Source organism: Gorilla gorilla, chromosome 16 (assembly GCF_029281585.2).
Source record: "Gorilla gorilla gorilla isolate KB3781 chromosome 16, NHGRI_mGorGor1-v2.1_pri, whole genome shotgun sequence".
NCBI classification, from domain to species: Eukaryota; Metazoa; Chordata; class Mammalia; order Primates; family Hominidae; genus Gorilla; species Gorilla gorilla.
This window is the reverse complement of record NC_073240.2, coordinates 22,542,677-22,567,347: the sequence shown is the minus strand read 5'-3', so window position 1 is coordinate 22,567,347 and position 24,671 is coordinate 22,542,677. Positions and strand designations below refer to the sequence as shown.

Here is a 24,671-nt window from a genome sequence, read left to right as displayed (position 1 = left end):
TCCTTCCGCCTCAGGCTCCTTAGGAGCTGCGACTACAGGCGTGCACTACCACGCCAGTCCAATTTTTAAAAATCTTTTTGTAGAGACAGGGTCTCACTATGCTGCCCAGGCTGGCCTAAATATATTTCTATAAACTACATTTTATAACAAGTAGTTATCTAATTCCACGCTTAGTTAATAAAATATCATTTTGAGAGCTAAGCACAGGTAGTTATACTTTGCTCTGTGACCTTAGTCATTTCAATCCATTAGTTTTCCCTGAGTCTTAGGTACCAGGAGACCTATTTTGTAGATTAAATTCAGCTGATTGTTGTATGAACAATGACATAATGGAGGAATACAGATGGCATTCCAAGGAGTTTTTTAACGTTTAGGGGTTTTTTTTTCCTAATGATAAAACTATGGTTACTCTTGAAAATCTGGGGCAATAAAACTATAAATACTAAAAAGCCATCATCTTTTTTTTTTTTTTTTGAGACAGAGTCTTGCTCTGTCGCCCAGGCTGGAGTGCAGTGGCGCAATCTCGGCTCACTGCAAGCTCTGCCTCCCGGGTTCATGCCATTCTCCTGCCTCAGCCTCCCGAGTAGCTGGGACTACAGGCACCCGCCAACACGCCCGGATAATTTTTTTTGTATTTTTAGTAGATACGGGGTTTCACCGTGTTAGCCAGGATGGTCTCGATCTCCTGACCTCATGATCCGCCTGCCTCGGCCTCCCAAACTGCTGGGATTACAGGCGTAAGCCACCGTGCCTGGCCGTCATTCCATCTTTTTAAAAGAGATAATCAGTTAACATTTTAAGTTATAGCATTTAAATAAATTAGGTCAGGCATGGTGGCTCCTGCCTGCAATCCCAGCACTTTGGGAGGCTGAGACGGGTAGATCACTTGAGCTCAGGAGTCTGAGACCAAACTGGACAATATGGTGAAACCCCAACCCTACCAAAAAAAAAAAAAAAATTAGCCCAGCAAGGTGGTGTGTGCCTGCAGTCCCAGCTACTCAGCAGGCTGAGGTGGGATCACTTGAGCCCAGGAGGTCGAGGCTATAGTGACCCGTGATCATGCCACTGCACTCCAGCCTGAATGACAGAGCAAGACCTGGTCTCAAAAAAGTCAATCAATCAATCATAGGCTGGGCATTACAGGCTCACGCCTATAATCCTAGCTTTGGGAGACTGAGGCAGGAGGACTGCTTGAGCCCAGGAGTTCAAGACCAGCCTGAGCAACATGGCGAGACCCCAACTCTAGAAAAAACAATTTTAAATTAACCAGGCATGGTGGCCAGTGCCTGTGGTCCCAGCTACGAAGGAGGCAGAGGTGTGAGGATCACTTGAGCCTGGGAAGTTTCAGGCTGCAGTGAGCTGTGATCACCACTCCACTCCAGCCTGGGTGAAAGAACAATACCCCATCTCAAAAATATATATATATATAATTTAAAAAATCACAGATAGTTTTGGATGCTGCATGTTACCACTGGGGTTAATAAAAGGATGTGTCACCAATTTTTGCAACATATCCTGAATCTGTTCACTTAGGCCATGCTAATCTTTTCTGTATCATTCCAATTTTGAAATCTGTGCTGCTGAAGCAAGCACTTATCAGTACGCCTAAGTATCGGAGTGAAATCATAATTCCCAACGAATGAAATCCTTTCCAATAATTATTATTAACCAAATCTATGTGACAAGTATCTGTACTACTTAGAAATCAAAATTAATCATCACTCAGTAGAGAATTTCAGGGGTAGAACTCCATTAATCATTTCATCTAAAGCATTATTTCATAAAGTTTTTTGCCTGGTTTGGCCCAGGCAATTCACAAGAGGTCTATGGCTAAGGCCTTATAATTTCTGAATTTGGAAATATGTGATTTTATTATCTACTCCATAACTTTAATTTTAAAAAATAAAATTAAAATATTTCAATGTCCCCACAGTCCACTCCATCAGGCCCCTCCAATTCCTCTCCTGCTTTCACATCAAACCCCTGGAGAGAAAGATCTGTTCTTCATCTTATCCTGCCCACCTTACCCTCAGCTAACTTCATCTGGCTGCCACTCCTATTACTCTCCCAAAACAGCTCTTGTTAACGCTGCAGTGGCCTCCATATTACACATTAAACATACATCTTTCGGTCTGAACCTTGACTTCCCCAGCTGAATTCAATGCTGTTAAACAAGTTCTCCTCTCCTTTTTATAAAAAATTACTTTTTTAAAAGTTAATTTTTCTAAAAATCCCGTTATTAAAGATTAATGGTGGAAAGTAAGTCTTACCCCAACCAGTTCCCTTCCCCAGGGGAACCAATGCTTCTGGTTTCTTGTGATGTTTCATTCATTCATTCATTTAGCAAACATTCACTAAGCACCTACTATGCGCTGGGTACTGTTCTAGCATTGGCAGGGCATGGTGGCTCACATCTATAATCCCAGAACTTTGGGAAGCCAATGCAGGAGGACTACTTGAGCCCAGGATTTCGAGGTTAGCCTGGACAACATGGCAAAATCTCATCTCAAATTAAAAAAAAAAAAAGAAAAAGAAAGAGAAAGAGACAAAAATCCCTGCCCTGCTGCAGCTGACATTCTAAGCAGGGGATACAGTCAATAAGTAAGCAAATAAATGGGTAGTAAGAAGAAAACTAAAGCAGAGCAAAGAGGATAAGGAGGAACAGGATTTTATTTTATAAAAAATATTTTATATAGAATGGTCAGAAAAGTCTTTCTTGTAAGGTGATTTTTCTTTTCTTAAGAGACAGGGTCTTGCTCTGTTGCCCAGGCCGGAATGCAGTGGTGCAATCCTAGCTTACTAGTCTTGGACTCCTGGACTGAAGTAACCCTTCTACCTTAGCATCTGGCTAATTTTAATTTTTTTTTTCGTAGAGATAGGGTTTCCCTTTGTCACCTAGGCTGGTCTTGAACTCCTGGCTTCAAGTGATCCTCCTGCTTTGGCCTCCTCAAGTACTGGTATTACAGGCATGAGCCACTGTACCTGACGCTTTTTTTCTTGTTTTTGAGACAGGGTCTGTCTCACTCTGTTGCCCAGGCTGGAGTACAGTGGTGTGATTGCTGTTCACTGCAGCCTTAAACTCCTGGGCTCAAGCAATCCTCCCATCTTACCCCTCCAAATATCTGGGACTACAGATGTGCACCACTATGCGTGGCTAATTTTTTTAAAACAAATTTTGTAGCAGTAGGGTCTCACTATGTTGCCCAGGCAGGCCTCAAACCCTTGGCCTCAAGCTATCCTCCCACCTTGGCCTCCCAAAGTGCTGGGATTACAGTGTGAGCCATTGCACCTGGCCTGATAAGGTGATATTTGAGCAGAGATATTTAAAAAGTGAGAGAGACAGCCATGTAGTTATCTACAGTCCAATATACTCCAGCATAAGGGACTAAGGGGGAACATGCTTGGTGTGTGTAACATGGAGGAAGCCAGCTGTGGCTAAGTGGCATGAACAAGAAGGTGTGGTAGGTGCAGAGGGTGTAGGTGCAGCAGGTAGTAGGTGCAGATGATGTAGGTGCAGCGGATGTAGGTTCAGAGGGTGTAGATGCGGAGGATGTAGGTGCAGAGGGTGTAGGTGCAGCAGGTAGTAGGCGCAGATAGTGTAGGTGCAGCAGGTAGTAGGTGCAGATGGTGTAGGTGCAGCGGATGTAGATGCAGAAAGTATAGGTGCAGGGCGTGTAGGTGCAGTGGATGTAAGTAGTGCAGAGGGTGCAGGTACAGAGGGTGTAGGTGCAGAGGGTGTAGGTGCAGTGGATGTAAGTAGTGCAGAGGGTGCAGGTGCAGAGGGTGTAGGTGCAGTGGATGTAAGTAGTGCAGAGGGTGCAGGTACAAAGGGTGTAGGTGCAGAGGGTGTAGGCACAGAGGGTGTAGGTGCAGTGGGGACCCAATCATTCAGCACCTTTACAGAAGTAATGGGACATGGGATACATTTGGAAGATAGAGCAGACAGCATTTGCTGACTAAATATGGAATTCAGCAGGCAGGGGTAGGGGGAGAAGGCAGAGTCCAAAGTGACGCCAAAAGCCTCTAGACAGCACTGGAAAGACATAGATGCCATTACCTGAAATGGGAAAGATTTTGGAAGGAGCAAATCGGATAACCTCAGGAGTTTGGTTGGGGGCATATTTAGCTTGAAGTGACCATCAGTTTTCCAACTGGAAAAGTCTAATATTCTTTGCACATACAAGCAAACAGTCACATCAATAAAAAAAAATTCGACCCCCTGGCTTATGATTATCAATATTTTTTAACCTATTTGCCTCTAAACAAATGCATAACACAAGACAACTAGGTATTAGTAGAGAGAGGAAGTTGGGAAAAGCGAGACTATAATGGACACTTCGTGGATAATATTAACTTCGTGCAAAAGTAATTGCAGTTTTTGCCACTGAACACAATAGCAAAAAACACAATTACTTTTGCACCAACCTGTAGTTCTGTCCAGGTCATATACTATAAAACAATAAAAGGGTACTAGGTACCAAGAGAAGTAAGGCAGTTGAAGGGTAGAAATGGAGACCTGAAGAAACAACAAGGTATTTTTGGTGGCTGCCAGAGGTTGGGAATGGGAAGAACAAAAAATAATGCTAACAACAGACTTCTGCCTAGCGCCAGTATCAACACAAGTCAATACAGTGGTACCTGGACCTGAAAAAAAGGATTTGTTTTTTCATTTGGTCTACAAAACTTAGTTACTCTGTATTGAGAAAATAATCACAAACTTGAAAATGTGAGGTTATTTTAATGATGCTAATAAGGTCATAGCCCACCTTAATGTTTGCACAGAAAATTTAAATAATAAGCCAATAAGGTGGACAGCTTTCACAAAAATCCAAATGTAATGTGTACGAGCTTCTCATAGAAATCCAACATACAGTGCATCAAGAAAGTACTGCTGCTCTCCAAGCACACTGCAGTAGTGGATAGCCACCCTACACAGTGGAGCAGTTTAGACACAGAGTTCATGGATCCACCCAAGGTTGTCTCTCTGCAATAAGAAACCATAACATTCAGATACAGAGTAGCAAAAGTGTTCACAATTTCCAAGCTAAAGCTGAATATAAAGGAAAAAGTTGGTGAAGGTTATAAAACTATCAGTGCTCCAATGTATAATTCACTTTTTAAAAAATCACAGTGATTAATCATAAAACTACATTTATCCTTCCAGGGAACCATTAAAATGAATTCATAGAACATTCTAACCACCCAGACTCTACTAGTAAATACCAGATAAATAAAGTATTAAGCTCCAAGCAGATATGAAAATTCTCAAGTGAGAGATATACAAACCACTAGAAAAATAGGCATTCCATTAACAGTTAAGGGGGGAAAAGTTCACATAAAAGTGACATGAAAATTTCAGGAGCCGGCACAGTGCCTCACACCGGTAATTCCAGCACTTAGGGGGGCCAAGGCAGGCAGATCTCTTGAATCCAGGAGTTTGAGACCAGCCTGGGCAACATGGAAAAAGCTCATCTTCACCAAAAATACAAAAATTAGCTGGCGTGGTGGCGCATGCCTGTAGTTCCAGCTACTCAAGAGGTTGAGGTAGGAGGATCGCTTGAGCCCAGGAGGCAAAGGTTGCAGTGAGTGAGATTGCACCACCTCATTCTAGACTGAGCGACAGAGCAAGACTGTTTCAAAAAAAAGAAAAAATTCAGGCCAGGTGCAGTGGCTCACACTGGTTAATTCCAGCACTTTGGGAGGTCGAGGTGGGCAGATCACTTGAAGTCAGGAGTTTGAGACCAGCCTGGCCTACATGGTGAAACCCCATCTCTACTAAAAATACAAAAATTAGCCAGGTGTGGTGGTGGGTACCTGTAATCCCAGCTACTCGGGAAGCTGAGGCAGGAGAATCGCTTCAGGAGGTGGAGGTTGCAGTGAGCCAAGATCATACCACTGCACTCCAGCCTGGGCAATATAAGCAATACCCAGTCTCAAAAAAAATTAAAAATAAAATGTGAAAATAGACAAAATGGTACAGTAAAATAGAAAAAAAAAAGAGAACTAATTTATCCCAACCAAATCAAAAGTGGTTTAAAGGAATAAATGTTAAAATGACTTTAGGAATCATTTCCTATACTGTCAGTAACACCGCAACAAAGAAGGAAATCTACAGTACACAAATCAAAACTCAGTTTTGCCTGAATTCCTGAGCTAAAATGCTGTTAAATGTATTTTCCCTTGAATTTGGCCAGGCACAGCGGCGCACGCCTGTAATCCCAGCACTTTGGGAGGCTGAGGCAGGCAGATCACCTGAGGTCGGGAGTTTAAGACCAGCCTGGACAACATGGTGAAAACCCATCTCTACTAAAAATAAAAAAATTAGCCAGGCATGGTGGTGCACGCCTGTAATCCCAGCTACTTGAGAGACTGAGGCAGGAGAATCCCTTGAACTTGGGAGGCAGAGATTGCAGTGAGCCGAGACTGTCCCACTGCACTCCAGCCTGGCCTGGGTGACAGAATGAGACTCCGTCTCAAAAAAAAAAAAAATATATGTATTATAAAAGTAAATATATTTATATAATATGTAAACATATATTATATATAATATATTATGTAAACATAAGTATAAAACAGATATATTCATGTATTATATAAATTTATGAATATATATCTATATATATAATTTTTCACTTCAATCCTAAAAGGGAATTAGCAAAATTTTGGGCTTCATTCTTCTAGTAAAAAACAGATCTGGCTATCCAGCTATTTGATATTCTCCCCGGATCAATGGATGGAGTCTCTTAGAGTACATATCAGTATTAGTTCAATCCATCCATCTACTCACCCGTCCTTCAATCCAATGATAAATGGATTAGGAAAAGACTTACAAATTTGAATTCATAGCTTTACCCTCCTATCTAGGTACTCAACAATGGTTATGCACAAGGAAAAGAACATGTATAATCCTAAGAGTTTCAGAGATGACGATGACTCTACTACTGCCCACCACCATGATAGTTCAGTGCCAGGGCAATCAAGGAACAGTCAGGAAACCATTCATATAGGCGAGCATCTACACATATCCAGCTATTTGCAAAACTGTATCTTTTTTTTTTTTTGAGATGGAGTCTCACTCTGTCACCCAGGCTAGAGTACAGTGGCACAATCTCGACTCATTGCAACCTCCTTCTCCTGGGTTCAAGCAATTCTCATGCCTCAGGCTCCTGAGTAGCTGGGATTACAGGCATGCGCCACCACACCCAGCTAATTTTTGTATTTTTACTAGAGACAAGGTTTCACCATGTTGGCCGGGCTGGTCTCAAACTCCAGACCTCAAGTGATCTGCTGGCCTCGGCCTCCCAAAATGCTGGGATTACAGGTGTAACTGTATCTTAACTTTTTGGCAGCATTTCACAACTTCGTCTGAAACAATTTGAAACAATGACGATTACTCAGAGCAGCCTCTTTGGCATTTGGATGAAACAATTCAGTGTTCAGGACTGCCTCTTATTACCCACCCACTGGAGCACATTGAGCAACCCCATCTCCCACATACTAAACGATGGTTGCGACCTCTTCCTAGTCACTGTGACACCAGAAATGCCCCCCCTTCGAGAACCACTGTTGAGAAGTTTTCAACCCTTCTCTTCTTATGGTATATAACTACATGGCATATGGTCACATGATAGAAATACGGCATTACACCTATATTTACTAAATAAAAAGAATTAGTGAAAACTGGAGCTATACTATATAATGCCAAGTATTGATATGACGAGCAAAATTATCCACATATATGTCCATTTATTTAAGAATTTTAGAAAGCAGAATTCCTTTCTAAATTGTCTCCTTTAACTTATGACACTAATATAAGAGGAATCCTGAGATTTTTGGAAAGAGAATACAGAAATTGTAAGGCAGCTATTTCAGGGGTACCAGAGACTTACATTGCAAGTTGGCCGAAGACTGCAGATGCAAACATACTATTTTGTTAAATCTCTTGCTCATCTGGGGAATAGAGAATGAATAAATACGGGTCCAGGCTCAGCAGCCCACAGAGGGGAATGCAGGTTAGGGAGAACCACAAGTCAAAGAGAGGAATTTCGGGCTGGATGTGGTGGCTCATGCCTGTGATCCCAATACTTTGGGAGGCCAAGGCAGGATAGCTTGAACCGAGGAGTTCAAGACCAATCTGGACAACACAGTGAGACCCTGTCTCTACAAAAATAAAAAAATTAGCCAGGTGTGGTGGTGCACGCTTGTGGTCACAGCTACTCAGGGGCTGAGGTGGGAGGATCGCTTGAGCCTAGGTGGTTGAGGCTGCAGTGAGCTAAGACTGCATTGCTGTACTCCTGGGAGACAGACAAAGACCCTGTCTCCAAAAAAGCAGGGGTGGGGGATAATTTCAAACCCACAATTCTTGATGTAATTTAGGCAGAAGAGATTAAACACTTGAGTTTCTTTATAACGGTGGTTCTCGAACTTCAGCTTGCACCAGAATTATGGTAGTGTTAAAACAGATTACTGAGCCCCAACTCCAGAGTTTAATCCAGTAGGTCTAGAGCAAGACCTGAGATTTGCATCTCTAACAAGTTTCCAGGTTATGCTGATGATCCAAGGACCCTATTTTGGGAAGCACAGCTTTACAAGATGTTTACTACCCACTAACGCTCCATTTCCTTCTAAAAGTGATCAGCTGTATATGGAAACAGTGTAATAATGAATATGAAGAATTAAAAACAATTTTTCGGGCCTTAAGAAGCTTCTGTTCTCTATTCTCCTACCAACGCAGGAGATCGCTATAGGGATAAGAAAATACAGAAAAATGAGTCTGGCCTCATCTTTTAATTAAGCTAACCACCAGCTATTTATAACTGAAGCTAAGGGGAATTTGAACATTGGTTAGATATTTGAAGATATTAAGAACTACTGGCTGGCACGGTGGCTCACGCCTGTAATCCCAGCACTTTGAGAGGCCAAGGTGGGTGGATCATTGGAGGTCACGAGTTCAAGACCAGCCTGGCCAACACGGTGAAACCCTGTCTCTCATAAAAACACAAAAATTAGCTGGGCATGGAGGCATGTGCCTGTAGTGCCAGCTACTCAGAAGCCTGAGACAGGAGAATTGTTTGAACCCGTGAGGCAAAGGTTGCAGTGAACTATCATCACTCCACTGCATTCCAGCCTGGGCAAGGGTGAGACTCTGCTTTTTTTTTTTTTAAGAAAAAGTACCATTAATTTTTTAGTTGTCATAATGGTACCATTTTTTGCAGTTGAAATGGGAGCTGAGTTTTGCTTAAAAATAATCAAAAAGAAAGGTGAAAGGTCTTATAGACGAAAAAACATTAACAAAAATTAGCCGGGTATGGTGGTGCGCACCTGTAATCCCAGGCTCCTCCTGCTGAGGCAGGAGAATCACTGGAACCCGGGAGGTGGAGGTTGCAGTGAGTTGAGACAGCACCACTACACTCCAACCCGGGTGATGGAGTGAGACTCTATCTCAAAAAAAAAAAAAAAAGAAAAGAAGAAAGAAAAAAATCTTCCCCAGGCACAGTGGCTCATGCCTGTAATCCCAGCACTTCACAAGGATGAGGTGGGCAGATCCCTTGAATCCAGAAGTTTGGGACCAACCTGGGCTACATGGCGAAACCCTGTCTCTACTAAAAATATCAAAATTAGCCAAGCATAGTGGCACATGCCTGTTGTCCCAGCTACCCAGGAGGCTAAGCTGGGAGGATCCCTTGAGCTCAGAAACCAGAGGTTGCAGTGAGCCCAGACCATACCACTGCACACTAGCCTCAGCAATGGAATGAGATCCCATCTAAAAAAAAAAAATCTTTGATTCCCACCTACCTTACCCTTATCGCCTTATTAAAGAAACGTATGAGGGGCTGGGCATGGTGGCTTATGCTTGTAATACCAGCACTTTGAGAGGCCTAGGCAGGCTGATCACTTGAGGCCAGGAGTTCGAGACCAGCCTGGCCAACATGGTGAAACCCCCGTCTCTACTAAAAATACAAAAATTAGCCAGGTGTGGTGGCAGGCACCTGTAATCCCAGCTACTTGGGAGGCTGAGGCAGAAGAATCACTGAACCCAGGAGGCAGAGGTTGCAGTTAGCGGAGATTGTGCCATTGCATTCCAGCCTGGGCGACGAGCAAAACTTTGTCTCAAAAAAAGAAAGGTATGAGGTTTTTATATTCACGACCATAAGGGGACATAGGATTTTACTTTTTTTTTTCTTTTTTAGACACGATCTCGCTCCGTCACCCAAACTGGGTTGCAGCGGCATGATCTCAGCTCACTGCAACCTCTGCCTCTCAGGCTCAAGCAAGTCTCTGGCCTCAGCCTCCAGAGTAGCTGAGATTACAGGTGCGTGCTACTACCGCCTGGCTAATTTTTCTATTTTTAGTAGAGATGTGGTTTCACCATATTGGCCAGGCTGGTCTCAAATTCCTGATCTCAAATGATCCACCCACCTTGGCCTCCCAAAGTGCTGGGATTACAGATGTGAGCCATCATGCCCAGCTGGTTTTTTCTCTTTTAAAACAAGGTTGAGAAACACAGCTCTACCCTACATGTGAACCTTTTCTACATAAATACCCTGAATAGACAGCCATCAAACCTCTGTCTGACCTACTCCACTGTCAAGAAATATATTACTGCTAAAAGTCCTTTATTCCATCATGAGTCTGCTCTACCTGTAATGAGATACTGCCCTATATCTACCTCTCTTTCTTGCAGCCATAAGGAGATCTCCTTTTATGTGACAATCCTTCAAATATTGGAAGGGAACCAGAAAATCTTAGTATTTTTTCCTCAAGGCAAAATATCCCTACTTTAGTTACTATCTCAAGTTGGAAAGCTTTAAGTCATCTTGTGTCCTTCACACTTTATCTTCAGTCACCATATTCTATCAATTTTGTTTTCCTTCAAAATAGCCTACTTATTCATTTCCTTCCCAATCCCACTATAACTAACCTAGACCGGATCTTCACATCTTTGAGGCCACTTTATCCTCCTCACTAGTCTCCCTCATTCTAGTATCATCTCCCAAGCCCCAATGCTTTCCTCATGGCTGCCAGACTCTTGTTATTTAAGCACTCCATCCACTGCATCCTCCTTCTTTCCAAGAACTTGCAATGTACATCCCATTAGCTAAGGAACAGTACCTTTTCGTCCAGTAATCTCACTCCTATAAATGTATGCCAAGAGAAGTTTTAAAAAATTCTGTATTATGAAGATGCTCGAGACTGTTATCTATTCTGACAAAAGAAATTAGAAATAATAATAGAGGCCAGGTATAGTGGCTCACGCCTGTAATCCCAACACTTTGGGAGGCTGAGGTGGGAGGATCATTTGAAGCCAGAAGTTCCAGACCAGCCTGGGCAACACAGTTGAGATCTTGTCTCTACAAAAAATTTAAAAGTTAGCCAGGTTTGGTGGCACACGCCTGTAGTCACAGCTACTTGGGAGGCTGAGGTGGGAGAATCCCTTGAGCCCAGGAGTTCAAGGTTACAGTTAGCTATGATCAAGCCACTGCACTCCAGCCTGGGCAACAGAGCAAGATCCTGTCTCTAAAGAGAGAGAGAGAAATAATAATAAATTACTAAATAAATTATGGTACTAAGGACTATGGTGCCGTAATAACATTATGATGACTATGTGGAAACATGAAAATTATTATGCAATGTTAATTATGTATTTTGATTTCTTAATTTATGTCCACTATGTTTGCAACTGTATGGAAAATGATAAATCAGTAAGGACAGATATTGAAAAATTAACATTCCAAAACAAATATAACAACATTACTGTGGATTTGTGGGGCCTTTCCCATGCAAAATTCTTTGGTGAAAATAAGTTGTTTGCTGATAGGTATAACTGACCAGGCCCAAACAAAACACACTGAAAATGTGAAAATACTTCAATAGACTTTAAAAATACTATTCATTTATACTTTGATTCAAATGTCAGTTTGGAATTGTGTACCACTAGCAACAGTGGTTAAATCTAAAGTTTTTGTTACCTTGAAATAAATGGCTGATGTAAAGAAGGGCTGTGCTGGACGATCAAAAAGAAGTGGTTTCACCTCTAGGAATTAAAAAATATATATCAAAATCCTTTCAGTCACAGTACATTGAATTAAATGACTTCAAATTTTCATGATACATACCAGCGTAGCTACTAAAAGGAATCCATCTCACAAGCTGAAGGAACTGTGACCGACAACAGAGGCCGTCCCAGAGAGGAAGGCTCTTATACAGGAATGCTTCACAGGAATGAAACCCCTCCTGTAACACAAGTGAACAGTAAATCCTTGTATGGAACTCTTCAGTCATAAAATTATACTCTAAACAACTAGTTTATTTTGTGCTATAATGGCTTCACTCTTAGACTAATTTTTTGTCATCAATATAATAAAAGCGTTAGATGCCAGACTTCCTCAGAAAAAAGACGATTAGTATTTGCATGCATTACCAGCTTTATCAATATAGTTCTCAAATACCAAAAAACTTCATCAATTGGAAAGAAGGTTAAAAGTTACAGAATTTTTAAAATAAAATTTATTATCTTGGGGTACATGCAGTAATTTGAACAGTCAAAATGTGTACAATGTTATGTAATAGGGCTAGAATTTCATTAGGGCGTTAGGCCAAATCCCAACTCTGAGCAGCTCCATCTTTAGAGGCTCAAATGTCTAGGTTGCTTGTATTTCCACCAGAGTGAAGATCTGGGGCTTCCCTTTCTTCCTTTATCACCCAAGCCTTATAAAGTGACATGCACCAGGACTCTGTCCTAAGACCTGCTTTCATGATATGAATCCTCTGGACAATCTCATCCACATCATAGCTAAAACCACCCACATCATAGCTAAAACCACCGCTTTTAACATGAGGGATCCTAAATCTTTATCTCCAGCCCAAATCTCATTCTTGAGCTTTAGACTCATTATTTTACTGCGTACTGGGTATGACCGCTTTGATGTCCCATAGGCATCTCTTAAGTGAAACATTTTTCCTTCCAAGCCTGCTCCTCCTGTATTTCTTTTCTCAGCGAATGCCATCCATCTTCCCAAGTAGGAAACATAAACGTCAACCTAAATTGTTATCCTCACTACCATCGTCTGCACCCAAGCTTCCAATTAAATGGTTTCACACAAAATCCCTAATACTTGGGCTGGGTGTGGTGGCTCACGCCTGTAATCTCGGCACTTTTGGGAGGCCAAGGCAGAAGGAATGCTGAAGCCCAGGAGTATGAGACCACCCTGGGCAACATGGTAAACCCCAAGTTTTACAAAAAAAAAAAAAAGAAAAAAAAAACAGACAAAAAAGACTAGCCAGGAGTGGTGGTGCACACCTGTAGTCCTAGCTACTAGATTGATGGGGGAGATCAATTGAGCCCAGGTGGTCAAGGCTGCAGTAAGCCACGATTGTGCCAGTGCACTCCAGCCTGGGCAACAGAGCGAGACCTTGTCTCAAAAAAAAAAAAAAAAAAAAAGGAATTACTCCACAAACATTTATCAATCAAATTGAACATCTATACATGAAGAGGAGTTAGATATGGTTTCTGCCTGCTGGGAGCTCGTCATGTGTGCAGAAATGGATGCTACAAGTGTCACGATAGAGGTAAGCACAGGGAGCCATGGGAGCACATAGAACAAGGAGCTAACCCACACTGGGCAGTAAGTGAAGGTTTCTTGATGGTACTGATACCTAAGCTGCAGCTTAAAATACAACTCAGGGTTACCCAGACCAATCAGTCCATTGGCTGGAATATATCTGATGCTCAAATAATGTTTGTTGATTATAAGCACAAAAGTAGTAACCCTATGAAATTTACATTACTGGCTAATCCAATTAACTGAATACATTTAATTACATCTTCAGTTTGTTCTCTTAAATTACATGCTTTTCTCTTTTATTTGCATAACGTAACATATTCTTCAAATCCAACAGTGCTCTATTTCAAGTCCAACTCAACTCTCCCCAACTCTATTTATAATGAGTTTCAAATTCAACAAATATTATTTACAAAAGGTGTCAGGTACTAAAAAGATGGTTTTTTCTTTGTTTTTGAGACAGGATCTCACTGTCACCCAGGCTGCAGTGCAGTGGCACAATTACAGGTCACTGTACCCTCGACCTCCTGAGCTCAAGTGATCCTACCTCATCCTCCTGAGTAACTGGGACTACATATGCATGCCACCATGCCTGGCTAATTTTTGTATTCCTTGTAGAGATGGGGTTTTGCTATGTTGCCCAAGCTGGTCTTCAACTCCTGGGCTCAAGCCATCCACCCGCCTTGGCCTCCAAAGTGCTGAGATTACAGGTGTGAACTACCACACCCGGCCAAGAAAAAGGTTTTCAATGGGTATCTAAATAAATGTTAGTAAAGAGTGGTGAAGTGTGGAAGCAGCAAGTGAAATCTTACTTGTAAGAAGGACTCTGCCCTGATGATAGTATCCAGAAAGTTGGTAAATTCTTTTCCATGTTCATAATTATTCACCTTGCACCAAATACATTCTAGAGCAGAAACAGTAAATACAAGCATCCAGCTGTACCAGAATAAAAAAGTGCACAGAATATAATTATCACTAAGTGACAAATAAGTGAGAAAGTAAAAAAGCCATTAGTCTCATACATCCTAGCTAACTCATGAGGTAGACTACAACAGGTATGTTCTACAACTTGGTAATATAGGGAAAAGCTTATAGTGAAAACATAAACGGAGAGAATTCACATATAATGAATAAGGTAAGCTTCATATCACATAGTAATCCAAGAAAGTATAAACATCTGAATTGAAAGTTTTAGAATACCCTAAACTTCAATTAGGGTAGGCTGGGTATAATGTAAGAATGATAGAAACTTAGTAAGTGGAAATCTAATAACCTATCATATTCTGTTTAAAAGATTCAGAGTAGAAGGAGGAGAATTGGCCTGGAACCAACTAAAAGCAACTTCAATCACTAGAAGAATCAGGAGTATCTTATCCAATAATGAAACACTCAGTTTGGTCAAAAGAAATATCATCTCCCCACCGCCCCCCACCAGTGGAGGAATGAAATGCTCAGGCTTTACTATGGCCTGGATGAAAGGCTTCTCACTGCCCTTTCCTTTAATTCTATAATTGAGAAATCTTCTAACGACAAATTTGGTTCCCATATATGCTGATAGCAGAGAGGGGATATTCTAGTTGGCAGAGATGAGCATTTTGCTTACCAGAAATAATTAATTTTATAATTAGCTGACAATCTGGCTTTTACATTAGTCTCCTCTGAGTTTCATTACCATTAACGGGATGACTCTGGGGGCCTAATACCAAGTTTCTGGACATACAAAGATGAAGAATCCTTGGATTGTGATAGTCGTCAAAGCAGAGGCACCCGGTGAGTCTTGGTGGCATCCAGCAGTGTTTCCATCCATCAGTGTTTCCATCCAGTAGCATTTCCTCAACAAAATCCCCCTCCCTTCCTACTGCCTTGAAATTACAGCAGAAACATTCATGCTCTAAATATATGATTACCACAGACATAATCACAGCATATGAAGGCTCTTCTTCTCTAGAATTTGGCACCCTTACAAAAGAAACCCATTTGTAAACTATCTTGTCTCAGCCTCACTCAATTCTTACCTTCTTGTAATGTTTGACTCAATCACTAATAAGACCTTAGCAAGACTGGCTCATCTCTGACACAGTTAATGTAGTGAAGCAGCAGAGAGTTGTTTAGCACGGAGCCCATCTGAGAAGGCAGCTGCCAACAGCAGAACAACTGATCAACAGTTAAGTATCTGAAAAGTGGATAAGGGAACCATCATAAAGAAAATATGTAACAAAAATAGGCTGGGCATAGTGGCTCATGCCTATAGTTCCAACACTTTGGGAGGGTGAGGCAGGAGGATCACTTGAGCCCAGAAGTGTGAGACCAGCCTGGGTTGGTAACACACACGTTACATATTTTTAACATGTATACACACACACACAGGCATACACACACACACACACACACACACATATATATACACATATACATATATATATTTATTTTTGAGAGAGAGTCTCACTCTGTCAACCAGGCTGGAGAGCACTGGCTAGATCTTGGCTCACTGCAACCTCTGCCTCCAAAGTTCAGGCAATTCTCGTGCCTCAGTCTCCTGAGTAGCTGGGACTACAGGCATGCACCACCATGCCCGCCTATTTTTTGTATTTTTGGGTAGAGATGTGATTTCATCATGTTGACCAGGCTGGTCTCAAACCTCTGATCTCAAGTGATCCACCTGCCTTGGCCTCCCAAAGTGTTGGGATTATCAGTGTGAGCCACCGTACCCAGCCTGATATAAATTTTTTAAAAAATTAGCCAGGTGTGCTGGTGCACATCTATAGTCCCAGGTACTTGGAAGGCTGAGGTGGAAGGATCACATAAGCCCAGGAGTTCACGGCAGCAGTGAGTCATGAATGTGCCATGGCCTGGGTGACAGAGTTAAGACCCTGTCTCAAAAAAACAAAAACAAAAAGGCCATGAAGGAAGTTCAAATAGAAAATGCAAAGAAGCACACGGTCCAGTCACACACCTCTAAGCAATGGATGTTCTGTAAAAGTTGGGGGAAGCTTTGAAGCTGTTCTAGTGGAAATGATCCACTTCTATTCAATCAGAAAGACTCATCTCTTTTTTTCCACATTCTTTAGTGTAGCTACTGGAATATCAAGCACTAGTATAACTGAGAGAGAATTCCACTTCTAAAAAAAAGATAACAAAACAATCTATTGATGGACTAAACAGACTTACACACCATAAATATAAAAGCAGCTATTAAGATGTTTCAATTAAAGGGATCTGAATATGGTTTACATAGAATCCTGGTTAACTGACATGTATTTAAATATCTATAATCTCCTCTAAGATCTGAATGGTTATTAACTGGATTTAACAAAAGAAAGCCACGCCAGTTGTTTGGGCTTTAGATACTTACTCTTTTTAGAGGACAAACATTAGCTGGACCTAACATCAACTTCAGAGGTTCTGGAGAAGGTCCCTGGTTTCTTTGCTTCACAGCAAGCTGAGCCATCTTCCATAGATTCTCTGAATTCTTCAAATAGATCTACAAATTTGGATATAAAGTACAAGAGAGTAGGTGTCCATACATTGGAGCAACATAAAGTCTGAAACTCCTCTTTAATTGAAAATATAGTATGAAATCTTGGACATTTTATTGAGTGAATGGAGAGATCTAATCCATCTGGCAAGTCAGTTGAGAGAGCTTCTGCCATTTTTGTTGACATGTAATACTGTAATAAACTGACATGTAATACTGTAAAGCTCTGTAAAAAAATTTTAACCTAGCCTATTTGTTTAAAGGAGATGTTAACAATTCATGCTCCCTTGAACCTCTTCATTTTTGCTTTTAGGACAGGAGGGTTCATTAACACAATCAATTACTAAACACACACAGTCAGTTACTGAAATAAATATTAAGCAGTAACCAAAAAATGCAACTTAAGGCTATCATACCCAAACTGAAATCCAGAAGCCAATTTAAGTAGTCCATGCCTCCTTGGCAAGACTGTACAGATAATATCTTTTCCTTGTGATGGTAAAACCACATCCATTTTCTTACCTCACCCAGTATCAGCTTTTATGCTTTACAGATAAAGCAGACAATGAACGTACTGTACAGAAATCTTGAATTCTTAACTAAAAGGTACACACAGAGTTATATCTAAATCATTGGCTACAATGATCTAAAATGCAGTTTTATCTAAATCATTTGCTACGATGATCTAAAACCATTTTATTTATGTCTTAATTTAATCACAGGACAAAAACTCTTACATTACCTTTATTTTTAGAACTACAGCCAGTATTGCTATCTGGCGCAGGCAACATGTCTTCATAACCTCATGATACTATGATATTTGGAGGTTAAGGCAGGAGAATCGCTTGAGCCCGGGAGGTGCAGGTTGCAGTGAGCCGAGATCACGCCACTGCACTCCAGCCTGGGTGACAGAACAAGACTCTGTGTCATATTTTTAAAAAAGGGAAGTTCTTGGCTGGGCACGATGGTTCATGCCTGTAATCCCAGCACTTTGGGAGGCTGAGGTGGGCGGATCTTTTGAGGCCAGGAGTTCGAGACCAGCCTGGACAACATGCTGAAACCCTGCCTCTACTAAAAATACAAAAATTGGCCAGACATGGTGGTGGGCGCCTGTAATCCCAGCTCCTTGGGAGGCTGAGGCAAAAGAATCACTTGAACCCAGGAGGTAGGGGTTGCAGTGGGCCGAGACAGCGCCACCGCACTCCAGCCTGGGCAACAGAGTGAGACTCTGTATCAAAAAAAAAAAAAAAGGAAGGAAAAGAGCAGTTCTCACTTTCCTGCTGGACTCCACCTGTGGTGTTTCCATGAAGTAAGGCCCTGGACAGGGAAGGGATGGTCCGAAGAGGCAACAGCAGCAGCTTCCACTGGCTGGGCAGTCACTACATACCACCACCAGGCTGGCTCTCAACACATGCCATGTCCTTCCTCTGCATAAGAGATCAGGACAAGGGAGCCCCCCAGCAGACCTGAGGACATGCGGAGATACACAGGGAGGTGTGGCAGACAGCTCCAATCTTGTCACACAATGAGGTGAGCCTCCCCCAGCTGTAAGTGAACGTGAGTTCTATGGTGTGTTTCACACAAGACTCCACCTAAGTAAGGTGACGGCCAGGTGCGGTGGCTCACACCTGTAATCCCAGCACTTTGGGAGGCAAAGGAGAGTGAATCACCTGAGGTCAGGAGTTCAAGACCAGCCTGGCAAACATGGTGAAACCCCGTCTCTACTATACTTTTACTGATAAAGCAGACAATGAACATACTGTATAGAAATCCTAGCTCTTAATTAAAAGGAACACAGAGTTCCATCTACAACATTTGCTACAATGATCTAAAACACACAGAGTTACAACTGAATCATTTGTTACAGTGATCTAAAACCAATTTATTTACATCTTAGTATTAATCAGAGGGCAAAAACTCTTACATTACCTTGATTTTCAGAACTGGAGCCAGTGCTGCTATCTGGGGCAGGCAACAAGTTTTCATAACCCCATGATACTATGTGTTTGTCCCCAAGCAAACAGGAGGGAGATCCAGGCCCCCCTTCCGAAAGCAATAGCCAAGGGGAGAGAAGGAAAATCAAAGATACTGAGACAATTCATTTTAGCAAGAAGTGTACCTGCCACCCCAAAGAGTAGAAACCACAATCTTAAAAGTAAGATGTATGATTTTTTTTTTTTTGAGACAGAGTCTTGCTCTGTCACCCAGTCTGGAGTGCAGTGGCACGATCTCAGCTCACTGCAACCTCCACCTCCCAGGTTCAAGCGATTCTCCTGCCTCAGCCTCCTGAGTAGCTGGTACAGGTGTGTGCCACCATGCCAGGCTAATTTTTTTGTATTTTTTTTCAGTGGAGATGGCTTTTTACCGTGTTAGCCAGGATGGTCTCAATCTCCTGACCTCATGATCCGCCCACCTCGGGCTCCCAAAGTGCTGGGATTACAGGCATGAGCCACCGCGCCCGGCCTATGATGTATAATATTTTGTGTGAATATAATTCACAAAAGATATTCACAATATTTTTAAATAAAAAATTACAAAGCCGTTTTTCTTAAAATGCTACAATAAAATTATATCTGTGTGTAAAATGTATCTATTGTATGTGTGCATTTGTGTGTATGTGACAGAGGTGGTTATGAATTAGGAAGCATATGTACCAAAACATTAGGAGTAGTTGTCTTTGGGTAATGAGATTATGAATGATTTTCACTTTATTCTTTATACCTTATCAATCACCATCTCAAAATTTACAATCAGAATTCAATATAAGCAATTGCATTATTTATTTATTTATTTATTTATTTATTTATTTATTTATTTATTTAGTGTGGTGAGGACTCACCCTGTCAGTCACCCAGGCTGGAGTGTGCAGTGGTGCAATCTCAACTCACTGCAACCTCGGCCTCCCAGGGTCAAGCAATCCTCCCACCTGAGCCTCCTGAGTAGCTGAGACCAATCAAAGTTAAGTTTTCTTCAGTTTAAAATAACTGATTATAATTATGTTGTTTAGCCTCATGGTAACCAGAAAACAAAAATCAATAATAGACACCCTAAAAATTAAAAGCAAGGAATTAAAACATACTACCTGAAAAAATTACCTCACTACAAATAAATACAGGAAGGAAGGGAAGGAGGAAAGAAAAGAAAGGAAGAAAAAAAGAAAGATCAGAGAGAAGAGAAAGAAGAAGGAAGCGAGAAAGAAAAGCAAAAAGAGTAGCAAAACAACCCAAAAACAAGCAAAAAATGGCAGTAGTATGTTTTTACCTGTTAGCAATAACCTTGAATATAAATGAATTAAATTCTCCAATTAAGACTGAGTGGCTGAATGGATTAAAAAACAAGACCCAATTATATACTGCCTACAAGAAACTCAGTTCACCTATAAAGACGTACATAGACTGAAAGTGAAGGGATGGAAACAAAAAAGCAGGAATAGCTATACTTAGATAAAATAGGCTGTCAGTCAAAAGAGGAAAAAATGAAGATAATTACATCATGAGAAAGAAGTAAACAGCAGCATAACAATTATAAGTGCATATGCAACCAGCACTCAAGCAGCTGAACACAGAAGCAAATATTAACAGACCTTAAAGGACAGATGGACTGCAATACAGTAATAGAGTACCTCAACACTCCACTATAATCAACACTCCACTATCATCAATGGATAGATCATCCAGGCAACAAGACATCATCAGTTAAACTGTAATCTATACCGAATGGACCTAACATTTAAACAGCGTTCCACTCTGCAACTGCACAATGCACATTCCACTGAGTAGCACATGGATTATTCTCCAGGAAAGACTATGTGTTAGGCCAAAAAACAAGTCACAGCCCATTTTTAAAAACTGAAATCATATCAAGCATCTTTTCTGACCACAGTGGAATAGTACTAGAAATCAGTAACAGGAGGAACTTTAAAAACTATACAAATATATGGAAATTAAAATACATGCTCATGAACAACCAATAAATAAATGAAAAAAATAAAAAGGAAATTAAAAATTTATTGAAACAAATAAGAACAGAAACACAACATAACAAATCCCGTGGGATGCAGCAAAGGCAGATGTAAGAGGAAAAGTGCATAGCTATAAATGCCTACAACAGAAAAGTAGAAAGATCTCAAACAGTCAACCTGACAGTACACCTCAATCAATGAGAAAAACAAGAAAAATAAAATGCTAAAATTAGTAGAAAAAATATCATAAAGATTAGAAAACAAATTTTAAAAATAGAAACAAAAAAATACCAAAAACCAATGGCATAAAGAGCTGGGATTGTTTTTAAAAATCAAAATTGACAAGTTTTAACTGGAAAGAAAAAGAAAATAAAATCATAGATGAAAAAGGAGACATTACAACTGATAACACAGATATAAGAAGGATTGTAAGAGATTATTGAAAACACCTATATAAAAACAAATGGAAAAATCTAGGAGAAATGAACAAATTTCTGGACATGCAACAAATTCACAAGATAGAATGATGAAGAAATAAAAAACCTGAACAGACCAATAATGAGTAATGTAATTAAAGCAGGAATAAAAAGTCTTCTGTCAAAGAAAAACACAAGAATCATGGTTTTACTGCTGAATTCTACCAAAAATTTTTAAAAGAGCTAATACCAATTTTACTCAAAATATTCCCCAAAGAATGAAGAGGAAGGAAGGCTTTGAAACTTGTTCTATGAGGACAGCATGACCCTGGTTCAAGAACCAGACCAGGACACAACACAAAAAGAAAGCCACAGGCAAATATCCTTGATGAATACAGATGCAAAAAAATCCTCAATAAAATACTTGAAAATTGCATTTGACAACACAATAAAAAGATGATCTGCCATGATCAAGTGAGATTCATCCCAGGAATGTGAGGAGGATTCAATAAACACAAATAAATACATGTGTGACATCACATTCAGCAAATCAAGAATAAAAACCATATAATCTTTTCAGTAGATGCTGAAAAAAATAAAAATCAACATTTCTTCATGATAAAAACTGAACAACATGAGTACAAAACAATGTATCTCAGCGCAATAAAGGCCATATGGGACAAACCCACAGCTAACATCATAATCAATGGGGAAAAGTTAAAAGCTCTTCCTCTAAGACCTGGAACAAGTGTGGCTACTTTTACACCACTTTTACTCATCACAGTACTGGAAGTCCTAGGTAGGGCAATTAGGAGAACGCAATCAAAGACATCCAAATTAGAATAACGGAAGTCAAACTGCCTTTGTTTGCAGGGGACATGATCATATATATACATACAGATATACACATACGCACATACATATATACACATATATACATACGCACATACATATATACACATATATACATACACACACGTATATATATATACATACATACATATATATACATATATATACACATATATATGTAGAGAACCCTAAAGATTCCACAAAAAAACCGACTAGAAATTATAAATTTAGTCAAGTTGCAAGATACAATATCAGTATATAAAACTGGCGCACACCCATGCACCAATAGTGAAATACCTAAGAAAAAAATCACAAAATCTATTTCATTACCAAAAAAATGATATCTAGGGATAAACGTCACCAAAAAGACAAAAGATCCCACAATGAAAACTATAAAGCATAGATGAAAGATATTAAAGCAGACACAAGTAAATGGAAAAATATTCCATGTCCACGCACCCGAAGAATATTGTTAAAATATCTATATCACCCAACGTGATCTACAGAATCAATGCAATCCGTGTTAAATTACAAAAGACATTCTTCATAGAACTAGAAAAAAAAATCCTGAAATTCACATGGAAATGAAAAATACCTCACATAGACAAAATAATCTGGAATAAAAAGAAAAGCTGGATTCATCACACTACCTGATTTCAAAATATACTACAAACCTATAGTAAGCCAGGTACTATCAAAACAGCATGGGACTATCAAAAAAATGGGTGGGGGAGAGACAGAGAAATGAAGGAATGACAGAGACATAGACTAATGAAACAGAATAGAGAAATCAGAAATAAATTCACGCATTTACAGTCAACTCATTTTTAACAAAGGCACCAAGAACACACATTCAGGAAGGAAAATCTCTTCAATAAACTGTGCTAGGAAAACCCAACAGCCACATGTACAAGAATCCATCTAGGCCGTTATCTTACCATATACAAAAATCTACTCAAAATAAAAATTTAAATGTAGGACCTGAAACTATGAAAGTACTAGAGAAGAAAACAGGATAAACGCTTCATGAAATTGGTTAGGACAAGGGATTTTCAAATAGATATCAAAAGCACAAGCAACAAAAGCAAAAGTTTAATTACATTAAACTTGTCAAAAGCACAAGCAACAAAACCAAAGATGTAATTACATTAAACTTAAAAGCTTCTGCAAAGCAGAGGAAGCAATCAGTAGATTGAGGAAGCAACCCAGAGAATGGAAGAAAGCATTTGCAAACTATGCATCAGCCAAGGGGTTAAGACACAAAATATATAAAGAACTCAAACTACTCAAATGCAAAAATACAAATAATCTGATTTTTAAAAAATCTACCCAAAACCTTTGTCTCCCACCTTTACTTCCCCACCTTCTTTTCCCAACCGCCTTTGGCCCCCTCCCTACTCACTACCCTTTTTCTTTCTCCATCTAGCCCAAAACTTTTTCCCCACCATTTTTTCCCCGCCGTCATTTCGCAAACCCTTCTCTACTCTCCCGCTCACCACCCTTTCCCCAACTGTCTACCTACACACTTTCCCCACTGATTTTTCCCACTTTCTTTTCCCCTTCTCTCTGGCCACCTTCTTTTTCCCCGTCCCACTCTCATCACCCTCTTTCGCTCCTTCATCTAAGCAAAAACATTTCCCCCTGTCTTTTCCCAAAGCCTTCTCCCCACTCTTGCTGCTCACCACCCTTTTACCCCTTCATCTACCCAAAACTGTTCTCCTCACCGTCTTTCCCTCCGCTCCTCCTTGCCACCCTCTTTCCCTTCTCCAATCTACCCAAAAACATTTCCCCACCGTCTTTTCGCAAAGCCTTCTCCCCACTCCTGCTCACCTCCCTCTTTTCCCCCTCCATCTACCCCCCAAAATTTTCCCCACCGTATTTTCGTAAAGCCTTCTCCCCGGCTCCTGCTCACCTCGCTCTTTTCCCCCTCCATCTATCCCCCCAAATTTTCCCCACCGTCGTTTCACAGAGTCATCCCCTGTTCCCACTCTTTCTCTTCTTTGACCTGTCCTGCTTGCCACTCTCTTTTTTGCCCTTCATCTACTCCAAACTATCTTCCCTTTTTTCCCAACCCTCTTTCCCCGCTCCATCTACCCACTTTTTACCCACCGTCTTTTCTTTCTCCACCTTCTTTCTTTTCTGGCCGCTATCTTTTTGCAAAACCTTGTCTTCCTCCTGCTAGCTACCCTCTTTTTCCTTCCCCCACTTGTTACCCTCTTTTCTCCCGTCTAACCAAAACCTTTCTCCCCATTTTTTTTCACAAAACCTTCTCTCCCTACTGCTCACCCCCGCTTTCCCCCCTTTATCACCCTCTCTTTCCTCCTCCCACTTGCCACCCTCTTTTCCCCCTCCATCTACCCATAAACTTTTTAACTGCCGTCTTTCTGCAAAACCTTCCCTCCCTC

At 40.7% G+C, this 24,671-nt stretch overlaps 1 long non-coding RNA gene across 1 annotated transcript; it reads right to left on the bottom strand.

Moving 5' to 3' along the window:
* Positions 1-4,810: 4,810 nt before the first annotated feature.
* Positions 4,811-17,938, bottom strand: LOC109029367 (uncharacterized). Its single transcript, XR_002008428.3, has 7 exons — positions 17,780-17,938; positions 16,915-17,043; positions 15,578-15,735; positions 14,375-14,498; positions 12,117-12,234; positions 11,970-12,034; positions 4,811-4,984 (listed from the first exon to the last, which is right to left on the bottom strand). It is a non-coding gene; the product is annotated as an uncharacterized lncRNA (long non-coding RNA).
* Between the last annotated feature and the right edge of the window lie 6,733 nt (positions 17,939-24,671).